The sequence below is a fragment of the Ambystoma mexicanum genome, chromosome 10 (genome assembly GCF_040938575.1).
Source record: "Ambystoma mexicanum isolate Mex_15411 chromosome 10, UKY_AmexF1_1, whole genome shotgun sequence".
NCBI classification, from domain to species: domain Eukaryota; kingdom Metazoa; phylum Chordata; class Amphibia; order Caudata; family Ambystomatidae; genus Ambystoma; species Ambystoma mexicanum.
In genome coordinates, this window is record NC_090932.1 from 804608269 (window position 1) to 804621443 (window position 13175).

Below are 13175 nucleotides of genomic sequence, written 5' to 3' on the forward strand. Positions count from 1 at the left end.
CCTGTCTCAAACAGCTTCAGTCATTTCTGGGCTTTGCCAACTTTTATCGGCGTTTTATTGCCGGTTTTTCATCCATTGTTTCACCACTGACTGCCTTGACCAGTCCTCGGGTCCCGTTCCGTTGGACCTCAGAACATCAGCGTTCTTTCGAGACACTCAAAGCTAGATTCACCACAGCTCCTGTACTACAGCATCCCAACCCCGAACTCCCGATTGTTGTGGAGGCCGATGCCTCTTCCTTTGCATTAGGTGCAGTGCTCTCCCAACCCTGTCCCTCCACGGGTCAGTTGCATCCCGTAGCATTCCACTCAAGGAAATTTACACCTTCCGAGTCCCACTACACAGTTACCGAGAAGGAGTTGCTGGCCAGTAAGGATGCATTATTGACCTGGAGACATCATCTCATTGGGGCCAAACATCAAACCATGGTTTACACAGATCACAAAAATCTGCAGGACCTGGCCTCCCTTAAATGTTTGAACAGCAGACAAGTGCGCTGGCACCTGTTTTTTGCCGCCTATGACTTTGTGGTAAAACATAGACCAGGACTTTCACATGGTAAGGCCGATGCTTTATCTCGCTCGCCCGGAGGGGATTCTTTGCCCCTATACCCAGATACTCTTCTGAACGAAGGTCATGTCATATGCATTTGCACTCCTCCTCCCTCCATGCTAACTATCATCCGACAGTGGGTTTCACATAATCCACAAGTACTAACAGAATGGGATTTGGTACTTCAGGAAGGGTTGCCCTTCATACAGGATAAGTTATTCCTCCCCACTAGCGATGTACGTAACCAGGCACTTGCTTGGTCTCACGATGCGGCCATTAATGGGCACCCTGTACAGCATCGCACTTTGGAGTTACTAAAGCGATGGTGTTGGTGGCCATCTATGAGACAGGACGTGCAACATTACGTAAACACTTGTTCTATCTGTGCACAGTGCAAGACACGCAGGGGTCGTACCGTGGGTCTCCTTCAGCCCCTACCTATTCCTCCCAGACCATGGCATACGGTCTCTATGGACCTCATTACAGATTTGCCTCGCAGACAAGGGTACGACTCCATCTGGGTGGTAGTCGATTCCTATACTAAGATGGCCCGTTTCATTCCTTGCCACGGGATTCCCTCAGCCCCTGTACTTGCCCAACTATTCTTCAAGTCGATCTTCTGTCTCTTTGGTCTTCCACAAGTCATTGTATCCGATCGCGGTACACAGTTCACATCCCGTTTTTGGCAGGCCCTTACCAAGATCCTTGGCATTGATGCACGCTTCTCCTCAGCCTACCGCCCGGAGAGCGATGGCCAGACCGAGAGGGTAAATCAGGCTCTCGAACAGTACCTGCGATGCTTGACCCTTCAGTACCAGGATACATGGTTGAACTTGCTCCTTTTGGCCGAATTCGCATACAACAATGCCTGGCATTCGTCCACTGGGTTCTCCCCCTTCTATTCACTCTATGGGCAGCATCCTCGCTCTCTTCCTCGTCCCGATTTTTCTTCCTCCTCCACTCCCGCCGCCAATCTCTGTGCTCGGGATCTGCAATCTATCCATGCCCAGACATTGGTTCATTTGCGGGAAGCCCAAGCCTCTATGAAAACCAAGGCCGACAAGAAACGAGTGGCGGCTCCTGTTTATCAGGTTGTGGACAGTGTTTGGCTGTCAACTCGTCATTTGCGGATTCCTGGTTGCCGGAAACTGTTGCCCCGGTTTGTCGGTCCTTACAAGATTTCACATGTTCTGAACCCAGTAGCCTTACGACTCTCTATTCCCTCCTCCTGGCATATCCACCCGGTGTTCCACACTTCTTTACTCAAGCCCTGTCTTTCTGCCACCCGGATGGTCCGATCTCCTGCCCCTGTTTCTGTGTCCTCCCCGGATACGTATGAGATCAGTGCGATTCTGGGTTCTCGTCTCTGCAGGGGTCGCCTTCAGTATCTGGTTGACTGGTTGGGGTATGGCCCTGAAGAACGCTCCTGGGTTCCCTCCCGGGATGTCCATGCCCCACGTCTGGTTGCTCGCTTTCATCGAGATAACCCGTCCAGCCCACGGGGCAGTGGGCCTTTGGGGGGGCTCTGTTACTTCTCCCGTTACTCGCCCCATTGGGACTCACACAACCACAAGCCCCACACCACACCTAACAGCAAGAGCAGTCCCTGCACATAGAAAGAACCAGCAGTTTGCCTGGCATAGGAGGACACCAGCCTGTAGTCCCGGCGTCTACCGTCCTTTGTTTCGCTGGCAGTTACCATGGAGGCGCGCTCACGGCTGGTCACGCCCACGGAAACTCCCACGGCAACGAACATCCAGCGTTCTGTGACCACGTGATCACGTCACGTCTCACATGTCCGTGAGACACATCACGTGGTTACTAAATCAGTTTAAAAGCATCTTGGCAACGTGGGTACAGCGCTTCACAGCTGATCTCTGGAGGATTGTGTAGCGTCTTGGTTTACCTGTTTCTGATCACAGATTTTGTGACCTCGGACTGTTCTTTGGATTTGTCTTGCCTACCCCTCGGATTTCTGTTACTTGGATTCCACCTTGTTTCCCCGACACATTGACCTTTGGAACTCTCTTGGACTGCCTTTGGATTATCCTCTCTGAATCTAGAATCTTGGAACTTGGTTTTTGAACTTTCTGCCTTACTGGTCAATCTACATCAGACCCAGGTGTGTCCCACCTTCGAGCCCTGCAGAACGCTTCTTTCACCACTACCAACAATCTGTGGCTCTTACCACATTAGGACACCACTTTCAACACTCCTGGCGGTCAGGGGTCCTTCCGGCGTTCCTGCTACCTGATTGACGGCTCAACACACCTGTGGCCTCAAAGATTGCACAGACAGTGTATCCTTTCTGTCTGTGCGGTACTTGGGGACGGAGGTTCAATAATCTGCACGACCATCAAGATCAGAACAATTACCTCTCCCCGTATGATCCTCCCTCAGGCAGCCACCTCCAGGGTTGGGATCAGGTAGCGGTTACCCTTCCCTGGCCATATTGGGAGAGGGTGTCCACTTGGAGGGAGTGTTGACATCACCAGATTCACCATAGATAGTTCAATCTACTAGAGAAGGCGGGAGGTATTTGCATATGTGGGTGTTAAAATGACTCTGTCCCAATAATGAAGCTACATGTAAAGAAATTGCTTTTATTCTTCATCTCGCCTGCACTGACGTCTTCTACACATAGGAGCCACGATCTTTGAAACACTGCCGAACAGGGAGGTGCAAGAGCTGGATCAATTGCCAATTTCGTTATGCAAAATTCAATTTAGTAAAACAAAAGTTGCAAGAATATGCTACACTATAAATAAGAAGTGAAGAATGATTAACCTGTCTTCACTGCTACAATTATAATAACAGGCATTGTGAACATTGTCAAATGATTTGCCATGGATATAGCACATTTTCAATGTAATTCAGAAACGCTGCCTTGCAATATGTGGCATGGCAGTTGCATGAAAACATGGGGGAGACAAGTGAGATCCCTGTTCCCACACCAGAGCCTGCTGAATTTCCTGCCTCCTTACATTCGTCACCTTTTTGTCACTACTCAAACCTGGTTTTGTGCTGTTCCACTTTTACTCCCTTCCTTCATCACCCTTAATCAACTATTGGTGCTTCCTGCAACTGTATACGGTCACTTTTCCCTAATCTGCCCTATACTTGTTCCGCTCCCTTATCAAGGACTCTGTAGAGAGGTCCCAAACAAACAAACAAACAAACATGTTTCAGGCTATGGTGTGGCTGGGGTGACCACAGGCGTTGGTGCTACCACCGGCTCAGTGAACAGGACCCAGATGGGATAATTGGAGGATCTAACATGCTCCCAGGCCATCACCAGCCTTAAACACCCTCTGACTAAAGTCTAGGGGATACTATGACAGAAATGGACTTAACCCTTCAGGGGAGGGGACCACAGACGCTGAAATGCCTCAGATCAGGGTCAGAGTTCCCAGGCCCTAGTTGAAAGAAATTGCCTGTCAGCCTTACAGAAGTGCACAACTTGTCCCAGAGAGGGGAAAACCTCTCAGGCCTAAAACCGTCATAGTGCAAGGGAATTATCCCTTTTCCTCAAGTCTTCCTGACATTTCATTAACTTGATCATTTAAGCACTCTAGCTCTGACCTTCTTTCCCAGTCCCATAAGTCCCTATACGTGAACTAACCCTATGGCCCATTTTTTACCCAAGGAACTATCACCCACCAGACTCTGCAAATAAAATCTTTGGGACTGTGGCGGTTCCCAAAGAGAAATATGCTATTTGCATATCAAATCTATACTGATGATTTACTGCCATTACCTGCTTGTTATATGCAACATAACACAAACAAGGGCAGCAAGACTGGCAAGGAAATGTTACACAGGGTCATGCAGCCTGAGTCATCAAATTCAACAATGGATGGAATCACATAAATAACAAAGGACTGTATAAGGAAGGCATGGTATCAAAGTAACACAGACAAGTGATCACAGTTCAAGGGTGTTTATTGAACTTTTATCAGGGGTGTGAAAAACGGCTATCTAAACCTAAATCTAATATGGGAGCAATGACCCATATGACCATCACATGATAATAATACAGTCCTAGTAGAGTCTAGCCAAATAAAAAGGGCCTATACTAAAACAAAAACTATTGCCAATCCCTATCGCTATGCTACAAAATAGTGTGGGATAATGTTCATAAAAACAAAGAAGTTTTCACAAAATGATAAGTCAGGATATTTAGGCCGTTGGCCTCCCTTCCCCACGTTCTTAGCACTCCACAAGTCGGGTCACTCGAGCACAGCACACTCCTGGGCTTCTTCGGCACAAGGTCAGAGTTCCTTTTACCAACATCAGAGCCTTCTGTGTCCAAGTCTCTTTCGCTCAAGGTCTCTTGCTTTAGAGGGCCTAATGTACCAGAAACAAAAAAGAAAAGTTCCTTTCCATATATTCAAGTCGGGCGATTTACTCTTCGCCCTGGATTACCCTCAGCCAGACTCAGATCCTCCTTTCACATTTAGCCTCCCTCAGTCAGGTTCAGACCAACTTTAATTCGCATTCATCCCTCAGTCAGGTTCACATTTGACACAACAATATCTTTGTGGGTGAGTTTTACTGTTCACCCTGGATCCCCCTCTTCCGGGCTCAGATCCCCTTTTAGACAATTAGTCCCCCCCCCCCCACGCCCTCCCAGCTGGGCTCAGGCAAATTTCAGTTCGTAGGCATCCCTCTGTGGGGTTCAGATTTTCCACAACAATATATTCGCGGGTGAGTTTTACTGTTAACCCGGATTCCCCCTCTTCTGGGCTCAGATCCCCTCTTAGACAATGAGTCCCCCCTCTGCCGGGCTCAGACCAATTTCAGTTCGTAGGCAATCGAAGACCTTTAAATGTGCATGGGATTCCACTTAGCCTGCTGCAGGACTACTTCGATTTCACTGTTCAATAATCTTTGTTAGGGAGAATTCTCAGAAATGGCTGATTTCCCGTACCTAATGAGTCCCTCAGCAGCTTTGCTGGATTTCTAGGATTTATTTTTTTCACCTGGTAAGAGTGTTAGCCTTTTTCCCATTCTTACATGTGTTTTGCCATGTTTGTTTTCACTTTTTGTGTGATCTTGAGCACTGGAGCCTCACCTACTCCATGGCCTCACATTTTCATGTGTGTTGCACAGCACCTTCAGTGCAGTAACACAGGGTTGTCTTTGAGACTTCCCACTGACTCCATTTTTCTGGGGCCGACTACTGTCCCCCAGAAAAGGGTAAAGTTGTCATTAACTTTAGTCACTTTAAACCACAGACCCAGTACACCCCATCTTACATGGAGTATTGGAAAGGGTTAACTCTTACCCCTTTTTGTCTGTCTCTTGGAGCATTATTTCGCTCCTTTTACATTAAGACTTGGCTCGTGGCAGTGGTAACTACCCTAACTTTTCTACCGCGATTATGTTATATAAACATGATAATGTTTTAGGTTATTATATTAGCCTTGACAATAAACCCGCTTGGCCAAATACATTTTATTTTGGCTCCGGCTGGGTTTATTCGCCATTTCTTTTTGTTAAAGTCTTTCTTGTGTCTTTCTCTGCGCACCAAACCAGCGATGAGTCCTTTTTTCGCTGTATTTTCGCGGGCTTCTGCACAGAAGCCCTCCTCAAGGTGCCTGAAAGTCTAGGTAGGCAGGATGTGAGGGAGGGATCTTCGGACCCCTGCCAAGGGTTCCCTTGGTAACCCAAGTCGCACTCCTGTTTGATTGGCTGAGGGGACTGTCCTTGCCAGGACAGCCACCCTGCTGTGTGATTGACAGCCAGGCTGTATGAATGGGGGAAAACTGCATAAAAAGCAGGTCTCTGGGACTGGAAAGGCAGAGTCGCTACTGGAATGAAAGAACCAACGAGGAACTGGCAGAAGAGGACCCCTGCCGCGACTGAACCGCCCGGTGAAGCCCTGCTGCAGGTCCAAATCGCCAGAATCCGACGACAGTGAAGATCCTCCAGGAAACTTCTTCCCTTCAGCTGGTGGGACCAACCAGTTCGCCCAAACTGCAAGCCAGGACCCATCCTCTGGTCGAAATCGCTGTACAGTGCTACAGTGGGCCGGATAGCCAGGAAGGTCGGACCCTGCTTGGGTTTTAAAGGAGCGCACCGTTTATTTGTTGCTTTGCTCTGCTGCTGGTTTCTTCCCTGGGTAATGCAGGACCCTCCAGTCTTCCTACCTCTTGTCAGGCCGACAGTCGCTTCAGGAACCGTGAGCCTGCAGGAACTACCATGAACGTCTGCCTCAGCTACAGCTTCCTCTCCGTTTTAAGGTACTGTGCAAATCCGGTTGCTCGTTGCGTTCAACCGCGGTGAAAGTGTTTGAAATCTTTCTCCAATCCGAGGGCTTGTCCTTTTCTTCTCATTGAACTAACTTTTGTATCAACCAACCACGTCCGGAAACCGTGCCACAAACTTTACTGAGAACTACCCTGAACTGTGTGATCTTGAGCAAAAGACCTTTGACCCATTGACGTTGGCCTTAAGCCTTTTCTAGCTGATCTCCTCACTGTAGTTCCTCTTGTTCAACTGCCCTGAGTACTTACCTGTTGGTTTGATTTAATTTCTATTAACTTTGTCTTTCCCTCCCTTTTAAATTGCTGGAGTGCCATTTTGCTCCCACTTCATTTTGTGAGCTTAACTTGTCTGGAATTTAAGGGAAGCGGTGTGGCGTATTAAGAGTGTGATTTTTAGACTGCTTACAATAGTGTTATGTTATACAACTGAAGAGTGAAATAAATGTATATTCTTTTACTTGAAAACCTTGAGTCAGTGTTTGCCTGAATCATAGTAATTGCTGTCCTTTGTGTAACTGTTTGATACTGCTCACTTACTCTTGAGATAAACCTGGCTGCTCCGCTACTGCTACCACTTTAACTGTGTAGTACAGGCTTGTACCAAAGGTGAAATTGTACTGTCACTTGTAGTCTTAATTGTGTGTGGTGTTCCCAAAGGGTACTGCATATAATTCTGCCTAACACTGGTGTACAGCGGTGAGGATAAAAGTATAGTAATTACATTTAGAGTGCTGCTATTACCTTGGATCAACTAACCACAAGGCTAACATCACTAAAAAGCAATATTAATCATGTCTGATATGGAAAGCCACAGTCAGGAGACCCTCCTGAGTTACACTGCTGATTACTAAAGAAACATGTGTAAAGAAAGGAAACTCTCTGCCAAAGCAAAAAGGTTAAATTAGTTGAAAAGTTGTTAAAGAACCAAAGTCCAGGGAGTGGGTCTGAAATACCTGACTCTCTGGCAAATGTGGAAAGTATTGAGGATGATAATATGTCTGTCAATGATGAGTTGGAAGAGGTAGATGTGTCTATGAATGGAAGCCTCTCTGCCCCCTTGCCTGCTCAGCAACATCAACCCTTGTCCACTGGGACCCCCACAGGTCCTACACTCAGTCCTGAATTCATTGCTCTAGAGAAAATGAGGCTTGAACTGGAATTCAAACGTTTAAATGCTGAAACTGAACAAAAACACCAAGAACTTAAACTCAGAGAAATGGAGTTGAATCATGAACTAGAAATGAAAAGATTGTCTCTTGAAAATGCTTCTTTCCCAGAGTCTTCTAGGTCTTCCAGTCCTAAGAGACCCCGTTTGCCTAAGGAAATTGTGGGTATGTATGAGGTTAAGCTTGACAGTTTGGATTGGTTGGCAATGTTTAAGTATAATCATGGTATTCAAGGTCTTACAGGGAATCAATTGCTTCCCTGGCTCTTCTCTAGGCTACCCACTGTTGCATCTGATGGTGTGATGGAGTTGGGGAGGTGGATAGGATGGATTATGAGTGTGTGAAGCTAGCTTTAATTGCTATATTTGGGAAGACCCCTTCCCAGTACCTTAAGAGGTTTAGGACCCTCAAAAAGCATGATGGTACCCCTTGGGCTACCTGGGTATGTGAATGTCTGACAAACTTAGATGGTTGGATTAAGGGTTACAGAGTGAACACTTATGAAGGAATGAGAAATCTTCTCATGTTGGAGTCTATTTTTGATGTCTGCTCTCCTGAGCTCAGACAGTACTTGGCTGATTCTAAGTAGATAGATCCAAAGAAGCTAGCTAAGGCTGGTGACTTGTGGGTGGCCAACAGGGCTACTCACAAAGTTTCTGGGGCTACTCAGAAAAAGGATGAGGGGAACAGCCAAAGAAAGATAACAAAGAGAATTCTAAAACCTCCAATCCAAAAGAGAGCCACAAACAGCAACATAAGGGTAAACCACAAGGGAAACTTAAATCAGCCTAGTGCACCACCTGGACCCAAACCAGATGGAGATCAGAACAAACCCCCATTCATCAAAACATTCGGGAAATATTATGTTTTTGGGTCAACTGACCATGTGAAAGGGGATCCCAGATGTAAGGGTAAACCTTCAGGGGTCCACACTGTCTCATTAGCCTTCTCCCTAGAGGAAGAAGTACCTATGGCAAGTGGAAACTTTCACCTACTGGCTGACGAACCCATGAGAGTCTCTGCTAGTGTTTCTTTAATGTCCCTGGGATTGTGGGAACAACAGAATTTAGAAATACTAAAGAGTATTATAAATATAGTTTTCTTGTGAATGGTCAGGAAACCCATGCCATCAGAGACACCGGAGCCAGCATAACTGTGGTGGATGAATCATTTTTCAAGGTGGAGGATGTTGCTAAGGCACCCAAACGCCTCACCAAGTTAGCTGGAGGCCCTGTACAAATGCTTCCCCAGTTACCAGCTCTCATCCAGTGTAATGATATTACGGTCAATATACCTGTTAGTGTGCAGAGTGAAGTGCTTGGGAGAGTCCTGTTGGGTAATTACATTAAAACTCTTGGAGTTGTGTCACCCAGTAAAAGGAAACAGGAGCTCACTAAGTCTGCAAGGGAGATAACCTTGAGAGGCCCTCCAGAGGAGTTGAGAGAGGAAACTGTCACTCCCACTCCACAGGAGTTGCTCACTGCTATTTCTAGGAAGAATGAGGCAAAGGGGAAACCCAAAACCTCCAGATAAAAAGCAGACATCACTCCTGTGCTACCAACAAGGACATCCCCAAGATTGTCCAACGTCACACCTGTGACTTCTCCACCTGCTGAGGCAGAGTGTGAGGTGTACCCTTGTGTGGTTGAACCAGCATCTGAAGAGTCAGATCTGGAAGAAGACCCTGTCTTAGTTGGAGATCTTGACCTCTTGACCATCCTGAGCTGCAGTCTTTATTGGCAGAAGGTGGACCCAACAGGGCAGACTTTAGCAAAGGACAGAGAGGGTGTCCTACTCTTGAAGGTCTTCGGCAACAGGCTGCTAACCAACTTGATGGGCAGGAAGTTGGCAAGCACAGGTTAAGCTGGGAAGTTGGGCTCTTCTACAGTGAACCAACTGAGTCCATCCCTGGGAACTGCAGAAGAGTTGTAGTGCCCCTTGCTAACAGACTCCAGTTCCTACAGATAGCCAACGAGATACCTTTGGCTGGTCACTTGAGTTTCAAAAAGACCAAGGAAAGGCTCTCTCTCCACTTCTACTGGCCTAAGATGGGTTCAGAAGTTGACAAATTCTGTAGGAGCTGTCACACTTGCCAAACCTCTGGGAAGAATGGAGCCAAGAATGCGGCACCCCTGGTGCCTCTCCCAGTGGTGGGAGTTCCTTTTGAGAGGGTGGGCATTGACATTGTCGGTTCCCTTGACCCTCCCACATCTTCAGGGAACAGGGTTATCCTGGTTGTAGTAGACCATGCTACAAGATACCCAGAAGCCATACCTATGAGAGCCGTTACAGCTCAGGCTGTGGCTAAGGCTCTACTTGGTATTTTTACCAGAGTAGGGTTTCCTAAGGAAGTGATATCCAACAGGGAATCCAATTTTATGTCCCTACATGCAAGCCATGTGGAAAAACTGTGGTGTCACTTACAAGTTCTCTACAGCCTACCATCCACAGACCAACGGACTGGTAGAGAGGTTTAATCGTACTATGAAGAGCATGATAGGTGCTTTAGAGGAACCCCTTTAGAAAAAGTGGGACCTTCTACTGCCATGCATTCTCTTTGAATATAGAGAAGTCCCTCAGGAGGGAGTTGGCTACAGTCCCTTTGAACTTCTCTATGGCTATCCAGTCAGAAGTCCATTGGCCCTTATCAAGGAGGGGTTGGAGAGTGCTCCTTCCCCCAAGCCAGTCAGAGTGACTGACTACGTGATAGGTCTCCGGAGGAGAATGTCACACATGATGGCAGAAGCAAGTTGTAACTTAAAAGCAGGTCAGGCTCTGCTCAAACATTGGCATGACCAGAAGGCCAACATGGTTGAGTTTACCCAAGACCAGTTGGTATTAATTATGGTGCCAACAAGGCAGAGGGCCTTGCAGGACAAATGGATAGGACCATTCAAGGTTGTGGGCAAACTTGGAGAGGTGAACTATTTGGTGGATTTAGGCAGACCTAAGGAGGCTCCCAGAGTCTTTCACACCAACCGTTTAAATCAGGGGTTCCCAACCTTTTGTACACAATGAGCAAAATTTGGATATCAAATGGAATGGTGAGCAACATCCATTCTTCGACAGAGCATATCGGCACTCACTTGGCGTATAAGTGATTGCAACATAAATTATAAATGTAATAAAATGTAAGACTGCCAATAGAACATTTTAATTTGTACTACTTGACAGTTATGTAGAACACTTGCCATTCTAGTGAAGTAAATCTGTAAGGCCTTTCTATCTATCTATCTATCTATCTATCTATCTATCTATCTATCTATCTATCTATCTATCTATCTATCTATCTATCTATCTATCTATTTGTTTTTATATGGCACTATATCGCCCGCCGGGCTCAGAGTGCTCACAAAGGCAGACCACATAGTACACAGAAAAGCTACAACTCGGATCTAATCTCCTAGGCAAACGACAGAGTAAACTGTTAGTTCTCTAAGCTGCTCCTTCATTGAACAATCGGGTCTTAAGTTGTTTCTTAAACACAGTGAGAGACCCACTGTTCTTGAGCGCAAGCAGCAGGGAATTCCAGACCATTGGTGCCCAGAAAGTAAAGTTAGTGCCACCTACTCTTTTAAGGGTTTGACGTGGTTGATACAAATCATGATTATTATTAGAACTGAGGTCTCTTCTAATGGGTGTTTTCTCTATCTTACTGGCAAGATAATTTGGTGCAGTGCCACCTAGGCATTTCTAGACTGTAACTGCACCTTTAAATTTGCTCCTCTGTTCGACCGGGAGCCAATGTAGCTTCCTCCTAGCTAATGAGATCTTAGAGCGTTGACTCAATCCAAAAACAGCCCTGACCGCTCCATTCTGTATAGTTTGCATTTTTGTGATATTAGTCTTGGAACTGCCCATCAATAGACTATTACAATAGTCTAATTTCAAATTAATAATGGCACCGGCGATCACAGCAAGATTTTGTTGAGTCGGATATGGACACATTTGCCAAAGTAAGTTAGAGTTAAAGGCACAGGTGGATTTTAAATAAGTCGTCTGTCTCTTAAATGAGAGCTGTGAATCCATTTAGATGCCTAATGTTTTTACGTGATCTGATACCATAATATTGTTATTCATTCTAACATTTCTGTATAGGTCATCCAATTCTTTTAGCTTTTAGGAGGTACCGACTATTAAAAGTTCATTTATTTCTTCGTTAAGTGCTAATGAGTTTGTCGCCATCCATTTTTTGGAAAGCGCAGAACTCCTTGACTCTTTGAGCGTCCTTTTGGTAAATTCCAGACAGCTCATACACCAATTGGGTGTCGTCAACGTAGTTGGTAAAGCGGACACCCGATGCTTACAACATGTTGCACAAGAATTTAAAGAAAATATTAAAGAGCAAAGGGGACAAAGAAAATATTAAAGAGCAAAGGGGACCGACAAGACCCCTGGGGGACACCGTACGTCAGCAAGCTTTTAAGTGAGATAAAATTCCCTTTTACCACTGCCACTATTCTGGGTCCCAGAAATGATTTAAACCATTTGGCCGCTTTAACTTCCTTTGACAATAAGTGGTTGTTTACAGGAAATGTTAAGGAGCTTGAGTGCTCAGTAGGACTGTTTTAGACAGATGGGACCAATCAAGTTGTTCAAAAATATTGTAGGACTATATAAACATTACCAGTGACTCCAGGTTCTCGAGCCAAATATTTTTAAGAAATGTAGTGCCAATGTTTGGACAGTAAAATTGGTCACAAATGGAAGAATGATTTTCAGGTGTACTTTAGGATTCTGCCCAGGGATTTTCCAGCGTTTTCGTGGCAAATGGTGCAGTCCTAAGCATACAAGACCAGTAATACTGTTTCTCAGTCATTGATTACTGTATTGTGGACTGTTTTTATTCAGGAATGTTCTGCAGTTTTCCATTTCTTATTGAACAGAGAGTGATCACTATCCACCTGAGGTAATTTTCCAATGGCATGGGGTAGGCACCAAGAAGATGTCTGACAGGCAAAGGGGCTGGTTGGCTGTGCTTAAGCTTGACAGGGAGGCTTTGGAAAGACTTACCAATTCACAAGAAATTAAGATATTCTCCTAAAACTGTTAAACAGTACAGAGGCCACAAAGAAAAGTGCCAGTTTGTTTTTTGGTTGAAACTATCCAGCACAGCGCTTTTGGCAAATGGTGTCCCCCAGTTCAGGAGTTCCAGGTTATATAAAAGTTCGATGTAGAATGTAGAATA

General features: G+C 45.8%; 1 protein-coding gene across 1 annotated transcript in view; it reads right to left on the reverse strand.

Annotated features, from left to right (window-relative positions):
• The window catches only part of LOC138491765 (tripartite motif-containing protein 59-like), a 148867-nt gene that overhangs the window by 6221 nt on the left and 129471 nt on the right, over nt 1–13175 (reverse strand). The window lies entirely within an intron of this gene.